Source organism: Rhineura floridana, chromosome 14 (assembly GCF_030035675.1).
Source record: "Rhineura floridana isolate rRhiFlo1 chromosome 14, rRhiFlo1.hap2, whole genome shotgun sequence".
NCBI lineage: Eukaryota > Metazoa > Chordata > Lepidosauria > Squamata > Rhineuridae > Rhineura > Rhineura floridana.
In genome coordinates this window covers 35,602,379-35,618,113 of record NC_084493.1, presented here as the reverse complement: position 1 = coordinate 35,618,113, position 15,735 = coordinate 35,602,379, and positions in this window count along the sequence as shown.

Here is a 15,735-nt window from a genome sequence, read left to right as displayed (position 1 = left end):
TTTAAAAGGGATAAGTGCAAAGTTCTACACCTAGGAAAAAGAAACCAAATGCACAGTTATAAGATGGGGATACTTGGCTCAGCAATACTACATGCGAGAAGGATCTTGGAATTGTTGATCACAAGCTGAATATGAGCCAACAATGCAATGTGGCTGCAAAAAAGGCAGATGCTATTTTACAAGTATTTAGTTATTTATGCTAAATGCTATTTAGAACGATCAGTAACAGAAGTATCATTTCCAAATCATGTAAAGTACTAGTTCCCTTCTATTTGGCACTGGTTAGGCCTCATATTGAGTACTGCATCCAGTTTTGGACACCCCACTTTAAGAAGGATGCAGACAAACTAGAACAGGTTCAGAGGAGGGCAACAAGAATGATCAGGGGTCTGGAAACAAAGCCCTATGAGGAAAGACTGAAAGAACTGGGTCTTTTGTAGCCTTGAGAACAGAAGGCTGAGGGAAGATACAACAGCACTCTTCACTTACTTGAAAGGTTGCCACACAGAGGAGGGCCAGGATCTCTTCTTGATCATCCCAGAGTGCAGGACATGGAATAATGGGCTCAAATTGCAGGAAGCCAGATTTCAACTGAACATCAGAAAAAATATCCTAACTGTTAGAGTCGTACGACAATGGAACCAATGACCTAGGGAGCTGTCCAACCCTGGAGGCCTTCAGAAGGCAGCTGGACAGACACCTGTCAGATATGCCTTCACTAGGATTCCTGCATTGAACAAGGAGTTGGAGTTGACAGCCTTAGAGGCCCCTTCCAACTCTACTATTCTATGATTTGGAACAGATAATCTTTGAGAAATAATTTGTTCTTCTTTGGTCATGTTAGTTCATGTTTTAAGTCAGGTGGATGTGGAAGAATGAAACATGCATCTTAAATGTAGGTTCTTGGTTTTACCTTGGGCTTTATAGAGCATGATCTTGCTGGCTGGGACTAATGGGCATTGTAGTCCAAAATATCTGGGGGTACCTGATTGGGGAAGGCTGTAACAGAGATGCGTCCACTACCAGATATCTTAATGCAACTAAGGCAGTTGAGAAATGAGCTTTAACTGAAAGAACGAAAGGATGACATTGGAGGAAAAATTCTGAAGGGCTAACCTACAAAGTACTTACAAAATATTACTCAGTGAGCTTACAGAAATGTCAGATTTTAAATACTGTTTTCAGCCTCATCTGAATATTTTTCCTGTGTAACCCAGTAAAAGCAAAGCATACACTCAACAGGAGTGAGAAATCTGCTGCTGGTCAGACGGTGTCAGCTTTGACAAACCCCATCCTGTAAGCTCCAGTGTTGGAGTGTTGAACGTTATTGGCATGTAGAACAACTGAGGGAAATGTCAATAGTTATCAAAGCAGTGTTTCATAATACATGCTCTCACACACAAAAATGATTATTTTGCTTGACTGGAGAGAAGTTGCCCACATTCCTACAGAGGCAAGAATGAGATCTGTATTTGTTTTCTCAAGCTCCTTAAAGCTGAGTCCGTCCAACTTTGCTATGGAAGTTGGTGTGAAGGGCTGTGCAGGCCTTTAGTGACGAACATTTCTCTTTGCTTCTTTCCTGAGTTACATATCAACCACTTGTTCCATCTTTTGTTTATTCACTTCCTTTTATTAGATGCTAGTGGTATATTGTGGAAATTCCTATTTAATACTTCGGTTTATATATATTAAACTGATCATTATTTCTAACAGTTACAATGTAGGTACAATTCTTCAGCACCGTACATTTCAGAGCTTGTTAAAATATATTATTTGAGCTTTTCTGATAACTGATCTCCCCAGAGCTGGTTAGCTGAACCCAACCCTTACATCACAAATGCTGCCCCTAATTGTTACAGCGCCATTCTTTTCAACTAGGGGAACCCAGGAAAACTTTCCAGTGCCTTTTGTGCCTCAGAGGTTAGGTCTGTCTGTCCCTGTAGTGACGCTAATGATCGTGGCCACTGATTACTTCTTGTGCTCCTCTCTGGAGATGTCTGCAGTTCTCGTTTGTGGCCAGCCAGAGAATCTTTGCTGTGCTGTGAGGCTTGCCCCTGACTGCTGCAGGGTTTGAGGAAACACAGCTCTTGCTAACAACTGTAATGCCATAGAAAAGATAAGCTGCCATCTGTGCAGTGGCGTTCTTGGCCTTATGGACTTTTTGACAATATATGGTATGTTATGTTAATGTTTGTTTATACCCCGTCTTTCGGCCAAAAGGCCCTCAAGGCGGCTTACAGAAAAAGTAAACACAAATATAAAAATACATCAACAAGGCAATACATCTATAAAGCAATACATTGTACAAACAAATTAAATTAAATAGCAAATAACATTAATTAAGAAAAAATATCCAGGGAAGGCATTCCATCTCGCCTGAACTTACAGCAATTTCAAAGGGCCGTACACCAGTCCAAAACGGCGACGGCTTGCAGCTCAGGCCAGAAGTAGTGCAGCTTAACGCTGGGGGTCTCCATCTCCCTTCCTGCCTATGACTGGTCAGTTGACCCTAGGACAGGAATGGGGAACCTTTAGCCCTCCAGATGTTGCTGAACTACAGCTCCCCTCAGCCCTAGCAAGCATGGCCAATGACCAGGGTTGATGGAGGTTGTCATTCAGCAACATCTGTGGGGCTGGGCAAACCTTGCCCTCACCTGCCCGGGGAGGAATTCAAAAGAAGGCTACACTGCATTCCCCCTAAGGCACGTGCCTCCCCATGTTGTCGTTGTTTTTAAAAAAGAAAAACAAAACATAACAACTCTGGGCCTGGTTTGTGGGTGAGTTGGGGGTTATAAATCTCTAATAGTCAAGAGCAACACCAGACTGTCCACTTAAAACACCAGCGACAGTGTCTTCTTTAAATGTATGTTGGTGGTGTGTACATTTGTACATGTTGAAGAAGGGCTGAACTTATAAACAGCCACAACATCCAATGTCATTCCTGATTACCAGTTTCTTTTCATCTAGGCTGGAAACAAATACTGATCAGTAATAATTTCAGGCTATATACCTTAAGGTTAAACACCTGACAATCAGACAAAACTTAATGGACAGTGACACCATTCAAACCATTATTTATTTTTATTTATTTATTTATTATTTGATTTATATCCTGCCCTTCCTCCCAGCAGGAGCCCAGGGCGACAAACAAAAGTGCTAAAACTACATCAAAACATCATAAAAACAGACCTGAAAATACCATTGGCCTGACATGACTTGCAGTGTCGCAAAGAGATGCTCACAGTGATCTAACCTTGCATTACAATTCTTTAAGCCAGTTTTCTTTCTTTTCTGAATAGCAAGTTAGTTGGCTTCATGCATCTAAATTTAAAGCGCCCTGTTGCCAAGCGATTGCAAAGTAATCATAGGTTCATAGTGATAAAGACTTGAAGCATCATCTTGGCCACACCACTCAGACAAAAACCTTTTTAGCTCTGTAAATGTATGGCCCCATTTGCAGTTCACATTTTGAATAAAGTGCCCCAGTAGTGAAGATGGATGCATTGGGGCCCATCTGCACTGTGCATGTAAAGCAGTAAACAGTCATGGCTTCCCCCAAAGAATCCTGGGAACTGTAGTTTGTTCAGGGTCTTGAGAGGTTTTAGGAGACCCCAGTTGCCCTCACAGAGCTACAGTTCTCAGAGTGGTTTAACATTCAATCCCTCTTCCCAGGGAACTCTGTGAATTGTAGCTCTGTGAGGGCCATTGGAGTCTAACAGCTCTCAGAACCCTTAACAAACTACAGTTCGCAGGATCCTTTGGAGGAAGCCACGACTGTTTAAAGCAGTATGATACTGTACAGTACAGATGCATAATGTCTATAATTGTATAATTCATTCACCATTCTGTATGTAACTGTAGCAGAGCTTGGAAAAGTTACTTTTTAAAACTATAACTCCCATCATCCCCAGCCAGCATGGCCACTGGATTGGGCTGATGGGAGTTGTAGTTCAAAAAAGTAACTTTTCCAAGCTCTAGACTATAATGTATAATGCATAATGCCTATGCCTTGTCTTATCTCCTCAGGCCTGGACAGATAATCTAATCCATCTTCCAGGGTGGAATTTTATGACTCTTCAATGCAAACACAGGCCACTCACTACCCCTTAGGCACTAAATGGTGGCCTTCAGATGCTTGATAAATGTCCTGTTTTTGCAGGCATTGGTAGGATGGTGTGGGAGGGGGGAGGGGGAGAGAGAAGAGAAGAGAGTAGAATGTGGAGCTCCATTAATAACCCTTCCAAGACATAGTTATTTCTTGGATCTGGAAATTTAGATTATTTGTCACATTAATATTAAATGTATGTCCTGCTCTTATATGGGGCTTGCAGCAGCCTCCCATCCGAGGGACTGAAAAGTTCACACCGGCTTACCTTCAAAATAGGGTAGCATTTAGGCCATTCCCAGACCATAATAGGACTATAACTGAGTTTACTCTCAGGAAACTATGCGTAGGATTGAAGCTGTGCTAATACTCACAAACTGGGTGTTATGCTACCTATTGCTGCTTTTTTCGTGGCGTGTCTCTCCGTGGGTGTAACAAAGGGTCAACACAGCTGCCTGCATCTTTGCCCTTCCCTTGGGAGCATGGCTATAGGGTCCATCCATCGCGATTAGCTCCTGTACATCAGGTCAGCAGCATTCACCACTGGCTCCTACCCCTGAGCTATGGTCCCTCCCCCAGCTGAGGTGGATTATTTTTAATCCAGGTGCAAATCCATTTTTAGCTTTATAACAGGTGTTATAACAGCAGTTGTGGCTCTGCAGATATTGTCAGACTCCAGCTCCAATCAGCCCCAGCCAACTGGCCGAATTGATTGGGGATGATAGGAGTTGCAGTTCAGCATTATCTGGAGAACCACAGATTCCCCATCCCTGATTTATACCTTTATAATAACACTGCATGTGTGCAAGTGGCGGCTCCTCCTGAGTTTCACCTTTTGAAAGTCTCTCTTCTTGCACCTCCTCACATGGGCGAGGGAGGATGAGTCTCAGACGACACATCAGGCAGGGAGGCTTTGCTGGGTGACAACACGGGCTCTGGAAGTGGAATGCTGATTGGCTGGGGAGCGTTTGAAGTGTTCCAGCCAAGACGCAGTTCCAGCCAAGACGGCGGGTGGAGTCTTCTCCCGCGGCTGGCAGTGCTGATGGCAATAGTCCGAAGTAACAGATGAAAGTGGACAGCTCTGGTGGTTGAATTGATAGCAATTTTGTGCACAGAAAGATATTAAACATCAGCTATTCCCCTGAAGAAGGCCTGTATCTAGTGGCTGAAACGTGTTGGGCTATTGAATAAAATATATTTTTCTACCATCTCCCCCCTTTTTTTCTTTTTTCAATAGTCCGAAGTAAACACCACCACCGCTTCATCCCAGAAAATAGTGGTGTTGTGCCGAGTCAGCCAGGGCATTCCCAACACCACAGGGAAGCGAGGCAGGGCGGCCACGTAGAATGAGTGGCTTTCCCTGTGACCCGGAATTTCCATTCTTATTGTCTCCATTGCCGTAGTAACAGTTCCCAACTTTAAAGACCGCCCATCAATGGTCTCGACAGACAAAGTCTTCTCTAGTGTCTGGGTTGGCAGTCCATGCTCCTTAGCAAACCCCCAGTTCATGAAACAGGAGGAAGCCCCTGAATCTAGCATGGTGTGGACCTGGAAGATTTGTCCCGAAGGCAGAACCAACTGGACTGGCTTGCTTCGACCGAAGGGGCTGGTGATGAGGCCGCTGTTCTTGTTCTGTTTCCAACTCTTTGGCATCTACGAGAGCTGGGATTTGGAGTTTTCATGCACTGGAGCCCTTTCTCCTTTGGAGGGGCACCCCTGAGCTAGATGCCCCCCCTTCCTGTAGTACAAACCCAGCCCCTCCCTCCTGCACTTCTCCTTCTCCTCCAACAGGCATGGCCTCGCCCCTCCAATTTTAATTAATTTATTTATTTGTTAAATTTTTATACCGCCCCACTAGCATAGCTCTCTGGGCAGTGTACAACAGAAAGTATATACAATAAAATCACATAAATCGGTACAAAAACATATATATACAAAAACAATTTGCATGGGCTCCACCCCTGATGGAGTTGAAGTTCCCACGCTAGGGGTGAAATGGGTGCGGAGGAGTGGCATGGGAGCCTGAGAACACGGGGCTTCTGCCTTGTGCTCCAACTGGCAACCTTCAAGCTGACTGTTTATCTGCAGACATAACTGGATCAACTCTGCGAGGCTGCCAGGCATGCAGGTGCGGGCCAGTTCATCCAGGACTTCTGCCCTAAGTCCATTTTGGTAGAAATACATCAAGGCAGGGTCATTGTAATTCACCTCTTGAGCTAGGGCATGAAAGGTGTTGGTGTACATCCCCACAGAGCTTTCCCCGTGCTTCAGGGTTCCCAACCGACGGAACACAGTCTCTTTCCATTGAGGATCATGAAACATCTGGTCATGGCATCGACAAATGTTGTATAATGGGTCAAGACAGGATCATTCCACACCACATCACATCATCATTCGGGAACTCGGCCTGACACACTCGCATGTACAGTTCACACCGGGGAAGGAACGTGGCAAACTGGTCACTCTGGCCACCATAGCATGGAGGCAATCCCACTGGGGCTTTGACATGGCCTGCCGGCATGACTGCTTGAGCTGCGCCCCTTGAGGAGCTTGGTTAAGCAGGTCTCAGAGGTTCTGGTTCTTGAGTCGAAGATTCTGGGTTTCTGCATGGAGGTTCGGGACTTCTGCATACAAGGCTTCGACTGTTTTCTGAAGACCCCCTTCTGCACTGCCACTGGCCTCCATGGCTTCTGTCATGGGCACCTCAGTGAAGGGAGGTGGTGGCTGAGTCAAGCTGTCCTGCCCAGAGCCGAAGGATTCAGACTGAAGTGAGGTGATGTCTTTCTCTCTTTTTATTAAAGTTATAGTTACATCAAAAGTGGTGCGCTTCATTCACCCGTCTACTCTGACTCACTACTTTTCCTGACTGTCCTAACTAAGCAGTCTCTGCAGCGTTTGGGAGAGTTGTCTCAGCGCTTGTGCCTCAGAAGGCGCCGACTTAAATAGGGAAGGTTTTTGTGCACAAGCTGTAGCTCTGCCTGAGTCTCACCTTTTGAAAGTCTCTCTTCTCACCTCCTTGTGCGGGGTGTGGGGGGCGAGTCTCAGATGGCACATCCAACAGGGGGGCTTCACTGGGTGACCACACAGGCTCTGGAAGTGGAACGCTGATTGGCTGGGGAGCATTTGAAGTGTCCGGTGGGGATTCCTGCATGGCTGTGGGTGGCACAATCAGGGAGTCGCTTCCCAATTGCTCTGGCGGTGGACTCACAGGAGGGGCAAGAACTGCATCTGTGGAAGTGCTGGGCATGGGAGCTTGGGGTCTACCAGCATCCATCCTGCTAGCCTCCCTCCTCCAGCTTCCCTAGGAACCTTGTCCTCATCTGACTCCACTCCCTGATTTGGCTCCCTCTCAGTCTGGGGCACAGCACCTGCCATCCCTAAGGATGACCTTGCTCATGACACAGACCAGCTTTCCTCTGGTGCCTTCTAGATGTTGTTGGATTCCAATGCTCAACAGACCCAGCCACCATGGCTGATAGTCAGGGATGGTGGGAATTGTAGTCCAACATTTGGACTACAGCTCCCTGTAGGCCACCAGGTTCCCTGTCCCTGATTTAAAGGGATAAGTGCAGGCCTGAAAAAGAGACCCTTGAAATGATGTTGGGGGAGGAGGTTGGGGCGGGCAGGGGAATGCTGTAGTAATATATCTGTAAATTGTGCTTATGGAAATATGCAACCATCATTATTTATCTCTGCAGAAAAAGCAGTATCTGTAAACAGCTTTTCTTCAAATATAGGTCTTTGCCTTCAACATATAGCCCTTCTTCACTTCAGCCTGCCTCTTCATATTTTTTTTAATTTGAGTTTTTAAATTTAATTTAATTTGAATTATTGGTTCTTTGTATGCTTATAGTGTCATTAAGCCACATAAAAAGCATTACAGTCGATCGTTTAGGTGGTCTGCTGTTTCATCTTGTGAGTGCCTCTCTCTTCCTATTACCAGAGCAAGGTGAAACAGGAGATAAAGGGCTTCCTAATACATCTCCCTCCACCCCAGGCAGATATTAATAGCTTTTGATTCAGATTTGTCTCTAAAAAATTAGGGAAGGAGGAAGACTGCCTCCGCAGAGAGTGGGATCCCCTGTGTTTGACCTGCTTACCTCAGACTCTCACCTCTTAACAACACTTCAAACCAATTAGAGAGAAGGTAAAGGAAATATTACAGAAGACATAAAAGACACCTAGATTCCTACTAGGCCTATTTCTAGGTTCCTTCCTGATGTGTTTTCTAGCAGATATGTTTTAGTTATAGCTTGTGAGGATTGGCCATTGGTATTATTTATTCTTATTACAGTATTGTCTACTATGTATTTTGGAAGGTATTTCTGTTTATTTTCTTTGCATTTGGACACCTTGTAAGATACTGTAAGCAACTTTGGCATGGTGGTTCCTGAAACCTAGGTTTTCGTCTGTGTTTGGATTATCATAGGACACCAGCTTCCAGGGCTGGCACCAGACATGCCGGGGCCCTTGGGCGCCAGTTTGCCCTGGGCTCTGGCGCATGCATGCCTACCTGTCTCTCACAGGGAGGGAGCTTCTTCCACGCACCCGTTCGCTGGCTCCGTCTCTCCTGTCTTTTGCGGCTGCATGGGCTGTTACATGAGCTCATTGCTGCCATCAACCAAGATGGCACCAGAGGCTTCAGCCCCTTAGGGAAACCTCGGCCGCCATCTTGGTTAATGGCAGTCCTGCACACGCAGCCCGCACAGCCTCAAAAGATAGGAGAGACGGGTAGGTGGAGCCAGCTAATGGGCGGGCAAAAGAAACAGCTACTCTGCTGCAGATCACAGAAAAGGAGCACTACTCCTCCCCCACCCTATTGAGAGGCCCCTCAGGGGCCTCTGTAGCTCCAGGGGCCCTCAGCCAGGGCCTGACTTGGCCGCCCTTTGGGACCAGCCCTGCCAGCTTGAATTGATGGCAAATTGCACCTCTAAAAATGGCTAATTATCTTTGTGTTCATTTTGTTTATTATAGATATGCTTATACTTCAGTTAAAAGAACAACCACCACCAGGTTGGTTTAAATAAAAAGAGATTTAAAACCATTAAAATACAAATACTACAAATCAAAACAACCCCAACAGACAGAAGAACTAAAAGACGCCATTATCTTAAAAACCATCAGCAGGGCTAAAATGAGGAGGGGCCATCTTTCAGGGGCAGAGCATCTGATTTGCTTGCAGAAGGTCCCAGGCTCACTCCCGGCATCTCCAGGTGGGACTGGGAAAGTGAGTCCTGTCTGAAACCCTGGAGAGCCACTGCAAGGCATTGTGGACAGTCCTGAACTAGATGCAGCAATGGTCTGCCAGGCATCTTCTCCAGGCCTGGCATCTCTGGGTGAATGACTAAAGAGGGACCAGTGATCTTGCTCAGCTGAGCCACTCGACTTTACCCACTCACAATTAGCTGCTCCAGAAATTGGCCTTTGTTCTCCCTCTTGTTCATTTCTCTGCTACCAGACATCTGTAACTGCCTATATATAGATTTCCTCCCTACTTCCAAATGTTTTCATGGGTGGAGATCCTGGGCTCTGCAGATGTTGCTGGGCTACAACTCCCATCATCCCAGACCATTGGTCATGCTTGCTGGGACTGACGGAGTCCAACAGCAGCTGGAGAGCCGCACTGGTTCCCAACTCCTGGAAGATGGGAGATCTAATCACAGATCCCTCATCTGTTGTCTCATCTAGCTTGGCCCTTTGCCACAGCCAAGCCCCCATAAGTGGTCTTGGCATGCTGTCTGGGGCATCAGACTCTACCAGCTGCTCCTGATGCCAGCTGGAAGGAAGGGCATCAACCCTCCTCCAGCCCTTGGGTGCAACTCTTCCCTGCCACCTAAGAGTTGGCACCCTTCTTTGCATAGTTTGCAAATACTCTGTGCACATCTCTCTTCATATTTAAGAGAAGAAAAATTTGGATTTTCCTGAGAGAAACAGCTTACTAGGTAATCAGACGTGGAGTTGTTTGTCTTTTTCTTTTCCCTTCTGCTTTTAATTTTTGCTCCGGTATGTAAACACTTGCCAAAACTAAACTAAAATTCTGAGACCAGAACATCTGCAGTGCATTCAGTTTAAATGTAATAATTATTGCTTTCGTCTCCCACAAGGCCAGCAAAATGCAACTAAACACAATAACAAAATACTATGACAATGTCTTTCATGAAAGGCTTGGTTTGAAGTTCCTTGGTGGAGGACACACCCTCCAACTAGAATGCCCTGCTCCCTGTTCCCAGATGCAGGAGCTGTGCCTGCATGCATGCCATGGAAGAGCACTCTGCACATTGTCAGAGGCACCCTTCTCCCTAAACAACTTGTAAGCAGTGGTGGTGGCTGGTGCCCACTGGGACTAGTAGGGGGGAGAACAGGATCCCAGCAGGTGGAGCTAATGATATGCAGAGCCAACCCATTCTAGTTTTGCCCCCAGCCGCCGCCTCCCTGCTAAGTTCTCCATAGGGATGGAAGGGTCTCTCCATTTCAGTTCTCTCTGTTTCTCATTTTTAAAATTCAGTTCTCCACATTTCTGCAGCAATTTGATTTTTTTTTAAAAAAATCCTCATGAAAATTCTCCAGCATTTTAATATCTCCTAAAAATACATTTTTGTATGCAGTTTTGACTTATGTACACATTTTTGCAAGCAATTTATTCTCATCGAATGTATTTTCATCAATGTATGTATTTTGTGCACATTTCCCCCTAACATATGCATTTTTGCAAGCATTGCTTGGTTGGTGAGCTACATTGCAAAATTCAGATCAGTGCGAATTTCGAAGGATGGCTGTGTTTGAGTTCTCATATGATTTCAGAAAGTGCGAATTTCATAGATCTGGTTTTAAATGTGAACGGAATCAGATTTCTCTCCCATCAAGGATTCTCCTTCCATCCCATTCTACAAGGGCAACACTGAGACTGAGGGGGAGGAAGCTGACAGGCAGGCACAGTGCCCTCCCCCCGGACTGGTTGTAAGAAGGCAGGCAAGTGGGTGGGACTCATTTGCCCTAACAGGCCAGCGTCCACTGGATATAACCACAATTGCCTATTCACCTGTCATGACCAAAGTATGTATATCCACCTAGGCCCCATATGTGCTATATATGTAAAGCATTATTATATCACTTTAAACAGTCATGGCTTCCCCCAAAGAATCCTGGGAACTGTAGTTTGTTCAGGGTCCAGAGAGGTTTTAGGAGACCCCAGTTGTCCTCACAGAGCTACAGTTCTCAGAGTGGTTTAACATTCAATCCCTTTTCCCAGGAAATTCTGGGAATTGTACCTCTGTGAGGGCAATCGGAGTCTCCTAAAACCTTTCAGCAGCCTGAACTACAGTTCCCAGGATTCTTGGGGGAAGCCATGACTGTTTAAAGTGGTACAATACTGCTTTAAATGCACAGTGCAGACAGGCCCCAATGCATCAGTTGTCACTACTCCAGCACTTTATTAAAAATGTGAACTGTTCCATGCTCCTTTGCTCCTCAATCTTTGCACAATTGCATCTTGAGGCCCTCATGTATAAGGCTTTCAAATTTGAACATCCCAACAAAATAAAAAAATAAAAAAATGTGGTGTTTGGGAAGGCAGTACCTACTGCTGTGTGGGACTTTGGTCTGGTAGGAAAACAAACCTCGATAAAGCTATCTCCCAAGGGAAAAGAGCAGACCAGTAATGGTAGGAGTCTAAATGTTGCAATTTGTACAAGTTTCACAGGGGTGAGAAGCCAATCTCTGTGTTAGCTGGGAACCTATAAAATGGGTGCATGGTGCAATGTTCAGTGTTTGGGGAAATGTCATTGTTGTTGACCTCTTTTTAAAATAAAAGCAAGCGGACAATATATGAAGGTGCTATATCCAATACCAGACTGTAGCACATTGGCCCTGCTGGCTGGGGCTGATGGGAGCTGGAGTCCAACAACCTTTGGAGGGCTGCAGGTTCCCCATCCAGGATTTAGCACAGTGATCTCTACTCTGACTACAGCGAGATATCATCCAGGGGTCAGAAACCTTTTGCCAGATCTTTATCTCCCCTCCAGCCGGTTCCCATTATGGGGAAAAAGAAATGTCAGCCTATTACAGTCCTATGCATGCCTACTCAAAAGTGCTGTGTTCTGTGGGACCTAACCCTCAGTTAAACGTCTATAGGAGGGGTGGCTAATCTTTTTTCAGCCCAAGGCTCACATCATTCCATTGCAGACCCTGCAAGGGCTGTGTGCCAGCAATGGGTGTGGCCTAAAAGGGGTGTGGTCTGAAAAGGGGCATGGCCACCTCACAAGTGGCATGCAGATGCACAAACGCACACACACATCCCATCGTTGACTGTCAGGCTTCAGAGAGCACAAACATTTTAAATTTAAATTTAAAATGCTTGGGAGGCCAGGCATGGTCTGCGGGCAAGGGGTTCGCTATTTGTGGTGTACAGGATCCTAGCCTCAGTCTTACTCCAGTGCCTAGGGAAGACCGCCAATCAATTCCCAGCAGATCTTATCAGTGGCGGCTGGTGCCCGGTGCCCATTGTGACTGGTGGGTGGAAGGCAGGAAGCCCCACAGTCGGTGGCGCCAGAGCCAATGGCAGGCTGAGCCAACTCATTCTGGGTTTGCCTCATCCTCCTCCCTGCTGAGTTCTACGAGGGCAACGCTGCAACAAAGGAGGTGGAAGCAGCCAGCCAGCTTCTCCTTGGACCAGTTGTGAGTAAGAAGGCAAGCAGGCAAACTGAGGCTGGTGGGGCAGCCTCCCACTTGCCCTAATCGACCAACCTCCACTGCTTGCAGGAGCAGGTATGGCTGGCTGCACATGTTGTGGGGCCTGAGCAGAAGTCCTGCAACATCCCCCCTTCGTACCTAGCCATGGACACTCACCCTCTCATACACATACATTCCACAAGCATGTAGACACCCATATCCTCTTTCCTATCCAACACAGAGTAGATGAACAACATATAATAACATAGCAGCAAACACACACTGTGCCATGAGTGCAGAGAAGAGTCAGGCTGTCCTCTGTCCATGCTCTTTGTAGCAAGACCACATATGTGTCAGCCCATTCACACGTAGTATCAGCACACCAGCAACTGGCCTCCCGGGTGGCTGCACTGCTAATGAGCTTATACTGCATGCAAATGGGGAGATGGTATCATGGGCCAGGCACTTCCAGGGCTTTGCACTGTCATGGTTATTGCAGGCTGCAGCCTCAAGGTGGGCCTGCAGGGAGGTGCAGTGCTTTAAAACACTGGAGCGCACTGTCTAAATAAGGAAGCTGGCTAAGAACAGGTGGCCCCAGAAGGCTGTAGCAGGAGCTGGGAGGCAATACCTTTTCTTATCAAGCACTGTTCCCTTTCACCTATTCCAGAGCTGAGTGTTGATGCTGAAAACAACGCCATGGATTTCAGTGGCAAATCCAGCCTCAACCCAAGCCTTTTGGAGCAGTTCAAGCAGACCTCATGCAGTTTGCATATTTTTATACAGGGCCATCTGTGTGCTTTGTCCAGAAGGGCAAGTTCCTGTGCTGAGTAGCTTATAATCTAAAAGTGAGCACAGGGGAGGCAATTAGAGGGAGGCTTCAGGGCAGGCTTCAACATTAGGCACGGAAGCTACTGCGTCAGGTGACAAATCCTGGGGGAGCAAGACAGTAGCCCCCCGTCCCCACAGTTGGAAGAGTTGTGCGAGTGCATCGCGGCCTATCCTACAACACTTCACGTTGCCTGCTGCCCTCAGATGTGGTGTAGGACCACCCCCAGTGTGGAAGTAAGCTTCAACTTACATCTGGCTGGCTTCCACATGTGTGGGTGTGGGGGGGCATGTTATCCCTCACCTCAGGCAGGAACATACATTGGGCCACCCCCGTAGGGGTAACCAGGAAAGCTGTTGTTATTTCTAGCTGTAGGTATGCTTCCTCCTCACATAAACAGAAGTGTGTGAGGGGAGAGAGGGCACGTGCTAGCTAGCCCTGCCTTCGCCACCCTCCAAGTGTCTGTGTGCGTGATCAGGGTTCTACATCATGCGGGGAGCCTCAGGCAGAGCAGTTGTTTGCCCTCCGGGGGAGGGGGGGACACAGCTTCTGTTACACGTGTTCATTACAGCAGAGCAACTTTGCCAACCTGGTACTCTACAACCCTCATCAGTCCCAACTAGCCAGGCAGTGCTGGCTGGAAATTGCCATCATAAGAACACAAGAAGAATCCTGCAGAGTCAGCCCAAAGGACCATTGAGTTGGGTATCCTGTTCTCCAAAAAAACTCTGGAAGGTGCCAGGTTGGCAAAATCTGCAGGAGGGCATGAGGGTTAGGGGGGTTGTGCCCAAGGCTTCATGGTAAAGGAGGGTGCTGGTACGAGGTAAAGTGAGGTTTGGGCAGAGAACTTCCTCATGTAGTGTGCCCCTGGTTAATTAGCATGTACATTTACATGTAGGAGGGGATGGATTTTCAAAGTTTTGTTTCTACGCTTCAGACACAAAAAGGTCTGGGACTTAAAAGACAGTGCAGACTGAATGTGATGGTATTTCCTACCAAACTTGTAGTACATAACTTGTAGTATGCATAATCAGCATTGCAAAAACTGTTCAGTTTCAAAACCTTTAAGCATGTCTGGAATGGCTTGGGCTTCAGCCTTCAATCAATTTTGCACATACTTAATCTGTCCTATTGAACTCAGAAGGGCTTATCCACATGGGAGTATTTCTTCATAGCAGATGCACAGCTTTTACCATAGTAACAGATTTCCCCAATGGTAGCTTCAAATTTGTTGTTTTCCATTCACACAAGTAGGCATTCCTCTGGGAAGGATTAGTGTTGCTGTTTCCTTGTGGCCCCGCCCTCTAATTTTACATTTTTACTCCCTCTGGTTGCTCAGTTACTGGGCATGTGCAAATATTTTTGACCTGTGCAGTATTTCCACTCCCTCCTGACCCCACTGCTTCCTGAAGTTTGGCAGTTGAAAAGAAGTGGAGTCATCTGCCCCCCTTTCTCTGCTGCCCCTTGCTTTTTCTGAGTTAATTTTTCCCTGCTGGAAAAACAAATATATCAATATTTTAAAGAAAATATCAATACCAATATTGATATTTTCTCAAAATATCAATATTGATATTGATGTTTTCTTTAAAATATTGATATTAATATCAATATTTTTGAGGTGACTTTTTAAAAAAATCCACTTAGTTTTTTAGGGGGGGAAATCGGAAGCCAGGCAAGGAGAGATGTTAATTTAAAATGTTCTCCACAAAGATTGAGACTATGAGAAAGAATGATAAAATCCAATGGCAGTTCCCATTGCTCGTTACAAGGAGTGAAGGAAGTTTACTCGGGGAGAAAGCGAGGAAAGAAGGGAGGGCTGCAGCAAACAGTGAAGGGGGGAGGACAGAGCAGTCGGACGTTGCTAGATAAACCACTGGAAACAAAATGGAATTCATGGGGGAGTTAGTGGGCGGAGAAAGGGGAGTAGCTGAAAGTGACGATTCACCCGCCCACTAAAAACCATAGAAGCAAACCATCTTCAAAGATGTGTGGAGCAGAGTGGAGCTGTATTGCTCTAAACTTTTCATATTAGCGGATTGGGTTAGTATAGATTTACAGGGGGGAAACTGTGCAATAGCTTCTGTTTGCTAGTAACATCATGTGAACCATGCAAATTAAAGAGATGTGAGTAGCACCA